Here is an 11,125-nt window from a genome sequence, read left to right on the forward strand (position 1 = left end):
AGAAAGGAGCAGTGCTTGTATTAATAAAGCAAAAACTCTCCCAGAAATCCCTAACTACAGATGGTTTCTTACAAGTCTGTAAATATTTCTCTCTTTTCTGCATCCAGCACAGCTAGTGAGCAGTCCGCTTCCTGAGTAGGCACTGCTGGGGATTAAGAAAATGATGGTTTATTGCATTCATTTTATTCAGCAAAAAAACAGAAAGTTTTACTAAAGTTCAAGACTTGGGCCCGAGTTGTATTCATTCCTGGTGCTTGGCTGGATTTAGATAATGAAACCCACCCCTGGCTCAGGGGCTGAAGGTCAATCTGACAACACTCCTGCCTCTGGCAAGGTGTGTTTCCAGGATGTGGCTCTACCAAAGCCACTGGATTCAGCTGACAATTATTAAAGAAATGCTCATGTGCCTTCCCAGGCACTCTCTACACATGTCTCTGGCCATAACTATGTCATTGAGCCATTCTAGAAGCAAGGAAACCTGACAGATAATATTAACTGAGACATTTCTGCCCTGCTATGTACTGTGAGTAAATAAAAATAAGGGGAAGTTGATAAGGGCTTGCCACCAGCAGTGCCCGCCAATTCTTATTCATTTCAGAAAAGCCTATAAACATATTTAGAAACTATTTTCTCTTTTTTCTTCAATCTTAGCTTCCCACTATCTAATGCCTCCTTTGAAAGAGGAGAGTTCATGCTCTGTGTAGGTATTGAAAGGAGAGGATTTTGGATGCTACAGCAATGCGGTAGGTCTAGTAAGTAAATCTGAAACACCTGCAGTTTGGAGCATACTCTGAGCCACAGCAATGCCCTGCAGATGGCAGTTGAATGAAGCTATGTAAATGCAGTTGTCTGCTAGGCACATTTCCCAGGCTAGGAACAATTTTGATTTTTTTCTGTGCTAATTGCCCACCTCAGACTCTCCAAGACTTTTCCCTTACCTTAAGTATAGATCTGTCAAAGCCTGAATTTTTCTTCTTATTATTATTAGAGGTAGTAATAGTAGTAATAATGATGGGGAAAAGAGATATTTTTGGGGTCTAGCAATCTGAATCTAGTTACTGCCCCTTTAATTGTCTGGTCCTGCAAGAACTGTTTACTTCCATTTTAGAGAGGCCATACACCTTCCCCAGACAAAGTTATCAGTGCTGGCACCAGGCCAGGCCTTTCATTGAGGTCTCAAAGTCCAAGCACATAGGTCTCTTTAAGAACTTGCAAAGGGGACCAGAAAACTCCATATTTGGGAGACAAAGGACTGAAACACATATAAAAAGAAACAACTTCCTCCGTGTTACTGCTCAGAATTTGGAAGATTTTTTTTTTCCTTCCTCTGGGCCCATGCATATTAAAGGGTAATTCCATTTCTCTAAGCTAGGGGTGTCGAACTCAATCAGAGAAGGGGCCAAAATCTAAAATCCAGCCTAAATCGCGGGCCGAATTGGTTTACTGAACAGTCATAAACTGTCATTGTGATGGAAACGCAGCGGATTGCAGTGATGACAGCGTGGTGCGGGCCACATTGCAAGGCCTGGCAGGACGGATTTGGCCCGCGGGTCTTGTGTTTGACACATGTGCTCTAAGCATTGCTTGGTTTTTCTCCAGTCTTCGGTAACAGTAGTAGTAGTAATAGTATTATAGTATTGGACTTCTAGGGCTATAACCTGCTACAATATGCAAGCACAAGCAAAGTAAAAACATGACAAAAATGAATTCATTTAAAGTAAACTACACTCTAATAATTATTTTCTTGGATATTCAGATAGTTTCTTCTCCTGAGGCAACAGGAACAGGAGTGACTATTTTGGTATTGCTCATACCATTCATATTTTTAGATATATCTTCTCCCAGGCAAGGAAAATAAAAGGAAAAATAAGCAAATGGGACCATATCAAACTAAAAAGTTTTGCACAATGAAGGACACCATCAACAAAATGAAAATTGTTAATCTCCTGGATTGAAGAAGTTATTTGCCAACAATACACCTGATAAACAGTTAATAACTAGAGTATATATGAATTCACACAACTTAACACCAATCTAATTAAAAACTGGCAGAGGACCTGAATAGATATTTCTCCAAAGAAAATATATACCCTGTTTTACCGAAAATAAGACAGTGTCTTATATTAATTTTTGCTCCCAAAGATGCGCTAGGTCTTATTTTCGGGGGATGTCTTATTTTTCCATGAAGAAGTATACGGTACACATTTATTATTAAATGAAAATAAAGGAAATGTATTACCTGTATACGGTACGGTAGTACGGTAGTTGTCAACACAAACCAGACAAACTGTGAATCCTACAGTATCAAGAATTTACTCATTTACTCAATGACAATTCAATGACAATCATCATCTTCCAGAACATCATCATAACAATCCAATTCCTGAATTTCCTGGTGAATTTCTTGTGACTCCATTTCTTTCAGAATCAGTGGACCAAATCTCTCATGTTTAGCCTAGGGGGGCCTTATTTTTGGGGGGATGCCTTATATTTCTCTCAGAAGGAAACCTGTAAGTAGGTCTTATTTTCAGAGGATGTCTTATTTTCGGGGAAACATGGTAGATAGACAACAGTTGTATGAAAAGATGCTCAACATGTTAATCATCAAGAAAATACAAATTAAAACCACCATAATATATCACCTGACTTCCGTCAGAATGGCTATCATTAATGTGGATGGAAAAAAAAGGCAACATGCTAACCTGACTAGCTCAGAGAAGGCCTGCATGGCAGTTTTGCAAACTCAAAAACCTAAAGTAACCACAGGGGATGGTCTGAAATTAAAACTAACCAAAAGCAGTTTATAGTGGGTAGTCATTTCTAGGTCAGTATCTTCCCTGACAAGGTCAAGCTTTACCTTAACTGAACATACTGTCTTTTGCATCTAAGATAGCACACCAGTGAAATGTCAGGGTAACTTGTAATTTCCCTTTTTCTGGACCCCTCAAGGCACAACCAAATGACCACAAATCCCCTCATTGCTATTGTTATCATGTTAATTGTTAACTGTTAACTACCCTGTATACTAATAAAAGAAGTATGTGTCTATCATTTTACTTTTATCAAATCCCATTTTTATCTCCCCTTTCTTTCTGCCACCTCCCTAATTTATCTTCCTTTGATTGTAATGTATAAAACAAGATGAAAAACTGCCATTCTCAAGAGCATTATCCCAATAACTTGAGATTCTGCTTCCCAGCAATTGTCAACAGTTTGGCTCAAATAAACTCATAAAAATCCTTTATGGGTTTGAATGTTTTTACATTAACATTAATAAATGAATAACCATGTGTCGGTGAAAATGTGGAGAAAAGAGAACCAGGATGGTTCCCTGGATTCTTTGTCCAATGGAATCAGAAAATGAATCCACAAATGGAAGGTGGTATAGCAAAGGTGAAAATTTTATTGAAGAACAAGTACAGGTTCCCACATGGGAAGCAGAAAGAATCTCACAGCACAGACTCCCAAGTGGGGAGGGGGAAAAGGTCTCACTGAGTCCCTGTTTCCATGGCTTATAAATAAGGTGACCAGACGGCGCTTTTGGCGGGACAGTCCGGATTTTTTGTTACTTTTAAAACATCTCTGTTGCCCTGGGCAGGAACTATCCTGCCCAGGGCAACAGAGCGGCTTGCAAGGTCAGGTAGTTGAACTTATTTTCCCTATTATTCAAGCAAGCAAGCGTTTACAGAAACCAAAATAGCAGGGTTAAAATTTTCAAACAGCAGGTTTTTTATACAATAGTGGTTACTATGCTTCACCAGGATGCTTTCTTAAAAAAAAAAAAAAAAACACGATCTTATTTCCTTGTAAAATTCCAATTCTTGGCTTTCCAATGCTTTCAGGTAACAATATTTCCTCTGTCCTCCTACCTGCTTAATTCCACTCACCTTTCAGGAATTTCGCTTACTTTCAGTAATTCCTCCCGCAGTCTTTCCAGCCTCTTTCCTCTCACCCATGACCTGGGTTAGGTGCTCCTCCTTCTGTGTACCTCAGCCCCTTGCCCATCTCTTATTACCAAACTTTCCCCGTTGTCCCATTATCGTTTCAGGTTTTTATCACTCAGTAATTTGTGTGTGTCTAGGGATTTTTATGTCTTTTATATGGATAGTATCCAATATTTGATGAATGGCGGAGATGTTTTCTACAATAAAATTACAGAAGACTTTAACTAGAATACATACTGAGCAATAAGCTTTCTATTTTATTTTTTAAAATATATTTTATTGATTTTTTTTTTTTTTTTTTTTTTTCAGAGAGGAAGAGAGAGGGATAGAGAGTTAGAAACATCGATGAGAGAGAATCATCGATCAGCTGCCTCCTGCACACTCCCTACTGGAGATGCACCTGCAACCAACGTACATTCCTTTGACCAGAATCGAACCTGGGACCTTTCAGTCCCCAGACCAACACTCTATCCACTGAGCCAAACCGGTTTCAGCTAAGCTTTCTATTTAAGATTATGGTATCAAAGGTGTTTCTTGGGCCTGACCTTCACAACTTCACTTGTTGTTCTCCCCATATGTATCTTTTTCTAATTATTTACAGAAGCAAGGCTTTTCAGTCACTCTAGATTTCCCAAATGCATCCTTATTTCCATCCTTAGGATATTTATTAGGGGGGACAAAGGGCAAAGGGAAATTTTATAAAGGCCATGACTTCACCTGAATAAGAATTCTTGATAGCAATGAACTCAGCCTCCTTCTAGAGATTAAAAGTCTTAAATGTGGAAAGTTGTTTAATAAGATGTGAACATTCATATGTTGCCTTGTTGACTTTTAAAGGTAATTAAAGCTGAAAATGAGCCAACAGTGAAGGTTCCTCATTGATAGGAATGCTTGTTGTTCAGAAACATTCTGGAAGGTAATAATTTAGAGAAGGTAATTATTTAATTATTAAAAAACATTCTCTCCAAACTGAAGAAATTGTTCCAAATGTCCCAAGCAAGTATCCTGACATAACTAGGCAGTAAGCTCATAAGTTAAACTTATCTCACATAGTCATCATGCTCAGTGAAGTTTTGAAGGTTGAACACTTCAGTTCTTAATTTGGTTTTATTATCTTAAATCATATTATGTATTGATTTTTGTTTAAGGATGTGTGTGTGTATCTATATATATATATAAAATAATATATATATATTACTAAATTAGCAGAGCATCAACTCTGGTATAAAAATAAATAAAATATTTAGTATATAAGAATAATTAGAGGATATATTTGTTTATATAATTGTTATTGGTATAAACAACAAGCCAAAACTATAGAATTCCAAAATGTATTGGCCTTAAGAGATAGTGATAAAAGACTATTTGTTTTTTTGCTATTATCTTTTGTATAGTGTATTAAATACTGCTGCCCCCATTCACAGCTCAAGTATTAAATCATAACTGATAATTTTTTTTCTAAATTCTAATATATCTTTTTTTAAAGTAATGTTGATTTCTTCCCTTCTGCTCCTCCTCCTGACCATTTCCCCTATGATCTCTCTTTATATCTTTGTCCAGAAACACATCCTAAAATGGATAAGTGAAGCAAATGTTTTGGAATAATTAAGCAGTTTGCCCTATTAATTGCACCAATTTATTTTTACTAGAATTTTCCTGACATTTCCCTCTCAATTGAGTACTCCCCACTGTTAATATTAGCAAAAGTTGAAAATATTGAGAGCTTGTTTGGAGGTTCTAGCAGGGGAGCGCAGCTACTCGTATACCCTTGACCGAAGACCGGTCCTCTCCTCTTGGGGGAAAGTCGTCCTCTTCGACCGAGCGCGCAGCTTCGGGAGGGACGCACATGGATCGGTGAGGGAGGAGGGGGACACCCGCCTAGCCAGCCAGATCAGCCGAATCAACCCTGGCGATCAATGGGGTGACAGATGTCGCAGCCAGATCGCCCTCACATCCATAAGTTGAAAATATTGAAAGGATCTTAACACATTTGGCTGCTATCTTCTAAGAATGTAAAAATCTACCATGCCTTTTCAAGTATTCTGCTTTCAGTATTACTCATGTACTTTTTAATTATTCGCATTTATATCTTTTTTTTCTATCTTTACACATTACTTAAATGTTCAAATAAAAGACTCCCTCACTGCCAATCTGAAGAGCTTCTTTTGAATACAGGAGGCCAGAGCATGCTGAATTAAATCAATTCAAATAGTTGGTTGCTGGCTGCTCTCCAAAGAAATTTTAAATCACACTGTCACAAAATTTTTGTACTGGAACCCAGATTCTTTGTCCACCAGAGTCGAAGAATGAATCTAGGGATAGAGGGTGGTATCACAAAGGTGGAGACTTATTGAAGAACAAGTACAGGCTCCCACATGGGGTGAGGAAAAGGGTCCCACCCACTTCCTGTTTCCATGGTTTATAAAGGCTGTAGTTCCTGTGTCCTGACATCCCCTCTGATTGGTCAATATTCCCTTTTTGAATCGGTTACTATAGTGACCGTGAGGCCCTCCTCCTTCATTGTCCTCCTATTCCTTTTGGGCTTTCTTCATTCTTAATTTGTAAATATAGACCATTTTATTTTTTATTTTTTTTGGCTATTTCCAGTTCCCTTGTCTTATGTAAATGTATCTGTTTACACTCTCTTGTCTTATAAAATATAATGGCACCTGGCTTCCTTGTGTTATCGAAATGTACCTTCTCCCTGTCTATAGCCCTATGGTTTTTTCCATGGACCCCGATTCTAAAAGTTCCCTAAACCTGCCTGTGCTCCCCTAAAATATAGTAAAATCTAATGCTATATTTGCTTTCCAAAGCAAGTGAAACATGTGTCTGCAACTTTTTCTCAAAACAATGCTCTTTTGAGTCTAATTTATCACTGTGTCAAGTTTTTTTTTTTTTATTTAATGTATTTTAAATGTTTCTTATAGTAAACTTTGAGGCTTATATATATATAGATTAACTGGAGACTGAGAGATACTTCACAAGGTGGGAAACACATAGATGGTGCTAAATGCTTTTGGCAAGAATTCTCCTGAATCCATCACCGCAGATCATAGTAATTCCCTGTGGACTTATGACCTTAAAATCAAAATCTTTGTATTTACCAGAAACCAATTTGAATTCCCTTGTGGCTTTCTCTTTAATTTTGAATTTATTTTTTAATCTATAATTTCATTGACTGTCTAGCCCAAGCATGTCAACCTTTGCAGCCCATGGGCTGCAAGCAGCCCACACGAATATTTTTGCAGCCCAGCCAATATAACAGTATGTAAGAAATGTTTTAATAAAAATTTTGGTAACTTAATTTTTACAATATCCTGTTATACATAATTATTAATAACGCACTACAGTGTTCACTAATGAGTGATTACTAGAATCCTGTTGTATTCATTTCCCTTATGTGCAGGCGTACCATTTCTCTCCACTAATACTGGCAGCAAGGATTTTAGCAGCTGATGGTCATGTCATTATTCTGTGCTGACTTGTTTGGTGTGCACAACAGGAAATATTTTGCTTTCAGAGAACAAGAAAAATAGGTTTACTTGCATTATGCTTAATTTGTGCAGTTATTCAGTGTCTGGTAAGTTAATGTTTAAGAAAAATATTAATTTTTATTAAAGTGTTCTATTGTTTTATGTTAACAATTACTCATTTATTTCAGCATGTCTCTATCAAAATAAACGTATGTTTCTATAAAAATTGAAGCTTTTGTTTTTTTGCAGCCCACATAAACTTAAACCTTGTTTACTTGGCCCCTGTTAGCCTTTGAGTTTGATATGCATGGTCTAGGCCTTTGAAAGTCCAAACTTACGTGGGAATTTCAGTTCCAGCTCCCAGTTCTGTATGAAGATCCAGGACATTGTGCTGTCTTTTGAGGCTATTGGTGGTCAGGAATGACGGTCCTCCAGAACAGCATGTGAGTCAGCTTTTATTTACTACTCTAGTTAGAAATCCCCCTTCATCTTGGGACCTTGGACATTTTCTTTAATTTATTGCAAGTCCAAGTTTGTATTTTTTAAAAATATATATTTTATTGATTTTTTTACAGAGAGGAAGAGAGAGGGATAGAGAGTTAGAAACATCGATGAGAGAGAATCATAGATCAGCTGCCTCTTGCACACCCCCTACTGGGGATGTGCCCGTAACCAAAGTATCTGCCCTTGACTGAAATCAAACCAGGGACCCTTCAGTCTGCAGGCTGACACTCTATCCACTGAGCCAAATTGGTTTTGGCAAGGTTTATATTTTTTTAAATTATTATATTTTATGAACATTTCTAAGTGTTCTCTATCAGAAAGACTTTCAGGATATGTAGTTTTCCATATTGTCAGAAATAGAGGTTCACAGATTCTTAGATTTTAAAAATACTCAAGTGCATCTCTTCTGCTTACAAAGCTACAGGATGTTTTGTATGCAGTAGTTGAGGCTATTATCTCTTCTATGCAGCTTGATACTAATTTCTGTGTATTGGTTGACTCTTTACACTTAGATTATAAGCTGTGGACTGCATCTTCTTTTCCTTCTGTGTGTCCCATTGTGCAGAGGACAGTGTCAAGTTCATGATAGGCTGCAATAAACACCGGTTAATTTAAGAGATCATCTTTCTTCTCTCGTATGGGGTAAGAAAACCATTGTAGCCATAACTCTTGCTGTCCTTTATTTTTATTTAAGCACTTGAATTTTTTCCTTCTAGTGGAAAGTATTGAATACTTATGATTCAGTAATCCCTCATCCTATGGAGGGCCATTTTAGGCAGCAATTAGGATGACACAGTCTACTTCTACTACTCTCTCATTGTTGATTGATATAACCCTGCACATTTCAATATTCCAAACTGTGGTTGTATTTAGTGCAGCTCAGTTATTATAATAGTTACAATCTGATTTTTAAAAGGGTGTTTGAAGAGAAAGGTAAAGACAGACATTATTTGGAGACTAGAAAAAAAAAAAGCTGTATTTTATGTACTAGTTACCCTACAAGAGCTTACAAATTCTTTTTTTTAATATATATTTTATTGATTTTTTTACAGAAAGGAAGAGAGAGGGATAGAGAGTTAGAAACATCCATGAGAGAGAATCATCGATCAGCTGCCTCTTGCACACCTCCCACTGGGGATGTGCCCGCAACCAAGGTATATGCCCTTGACCGGAATGGAACCTGGAACCTTTTAGTCCGCAGTACGATGCTCTATCCACTGAGCTAAACCGGTCTTGGCAAGAGCTTACAAATTCTGAAATACATGTGATATATACCACCAAATAGGGGATTTCTAAAATTATATTTGTATGCTAATTACTCATTTTAGCTGTGGTTTTTCGAAGAAGTAAATGATCCTGAACCTTTTGTCTCAGTGAGAGGGAAAGAAAAAAACCTCAGAAGTCGAGGACTGTTAGTCATCAAGATAAGAATTGCCCCTTTTCTAAACTGAATAGAAATGAATTCAATAAAAAGAGACATAATGATGGATTTATAAAAATAACGTTTCTTCACTGAATGGGTTTTCAATTCTAACGTTTCTTCACTGTAATCCTTTAAAATTATGCAAAAAGTTATTACTTAAGTGATAGCAAAGAATTCATTAAAAGATTAATAGTTCTGGTTTACCAATTCGTTTACTAGGCCACTTAATTATTTAGTTCATTAATTCTGTAAATGTCAGACTTACCATGAACTCCAGTGATTTACATATATAAGGTTATATAGTTGCACTGGTAATCACAGTCTAATAATTTCAAATAGGAACTTGCTATCATTTATATCTTTCAAATGAAATAAAATCTTTTTTTTTCAAACCAACAAGGCAAATCCAAAAGCTGAGTAATTATAACAATAAAATCTAACTATTCACCCTCCAACTTTGTCCACTTAAAGCACAATCATGGGCAACTGTAATAATAAAAAGAACCTCCAAAGAATAAGACAGAAACAGCTTCCAGATTAAGCAATACAAAGGACTCTAGTTCTGAGATACATGCTTTACTTAAAATATCTAAAATAATAAAAACATAATATGCTAATTAGTCTGGAAATCCTTCTGAATGAAGCCAGGGCTGCTAGGGAAGCCGGTTCCGGCAGCTGGGGGAAGAAAGACTTACTCTTGCTGAATTTTGTGCATTAGACCTCTAGTATATATACATGTTCCTAGGAAACTTCATGTTAGAAAACTATGAAGTTTCCTAGGGACACATATTTTATTTTATTTATTAAAAATGACCCTAGCTGGTTTGGCTCAGTGGATAGAGCATCAGCCTGCAGACTGGAGGGTCCCAGGTGCAATTCCAGTCAAGGACACATGCCTGGGTTGCAGGCTTGATACCCAATGGGGGGTGTTCAGGAGACAGCCGATCAACAATCCTCTTTCATCATTGATGTTTCAATCTCTCTCTCCCTCTCCCTTTCTCTTTGAGCTCAATTATATATAATGGTTACTCACTGGGAAAGTTTTAGGAAAAGCAACATTTCCTTAGCATAAGGATCCTAGAGTAGAGCTAGCAGTTCATATATATAATGAATACCACTTATACCATGCTAATGCATCAATATTACTCGCAATCACTGTTTTACTTAATACAGAGGAGCTATACAATATGAAATGGGCATATCTATTATATTTAAAATTGAATTAGTATAAATAGTCATCACTTAATTTTGAAACTTTACCAAAAGACACTGGACAATACATAGGATACAAATCTTTCTTTCTTTCTTTCTTTCTTTCTTTCTTTCTTTCTTTCTTTCTTTCTTTCTTTTCTTTATTTTTTTTCTTTGCCTTTATATAGTTTAACATTATCTTAGCAAATCTGAATAGAGTCAATATGCTGCTTATCAATTAAACTGAAGTTTTTGAAACCTTTTGGCTCTGTAAGGGCACTTATAATGTCCAAGCACTTTCTGGAGGTGAATTATTCCCCTAAATTGGGAGAAATGAAGCCATTTACTCAACAATCCATAGACCATTTGTTCACCACAACAGCACTCATCTGTGCTCAGAGTTCTAGATTCCTTAATGCTTGGTGAGAAGGTTTTATTACACTGAGAAAGAGAAAAAAATATAGGGATGAAAAAAAGAAAGACAAATCAGATTTTTCTGGAGGTAATTATTTTATATTACAGTTTGAGAAAAAGGTTATCAAATTCTGCTAGAGATTCATGAGAATGAATCAGAGACTATGCATCCA

At 36.7% G+C, this 11,125-nt stretch overlaps 1 long non-coding RNA gene across 1 annotated transcript; it reads right to left on the minus strand.

Moving 5' to 3' along the window:
- Positions 1-2,294: 2,294 nt before the first annotated feature.
- On the minus strand, positions 2,295-7,937 carry LOC123651999. Its single transcript, XR_006741016.1, has 3 exons — positions 7,925-7,937; positions 7,259-7,264; positions 2,295-2,455 (listed from the first exon to the last, which is right to left on the minus strand). It is a non-coding gene; the product is annotated as an uncharacterized LOC123651999 (long non-coding RNA).
- Positions 7,938-11,125: the final 3,188 nt, after the last annotated feature.

The sequence above is a fragment of the Pipistrellus kuhlii genome, unplaced genomic scaffold (genome assembly GCF_014108245.1).
Source record: "Pipistrellus kuhlii isolate mPipKuh1 unplaced genomic scaffold, mPipKuh1.p scaffold_m20_p_10, whole genome shotgun sequence".
NCBI classification, from domain to species: domain Eukaryota; kingdom Metazoa; phylum Chordata; class Mammalia; order Chiroptera; family Vespertilionidae; genus Pipistrellus; species Pipistrellus kuhlii.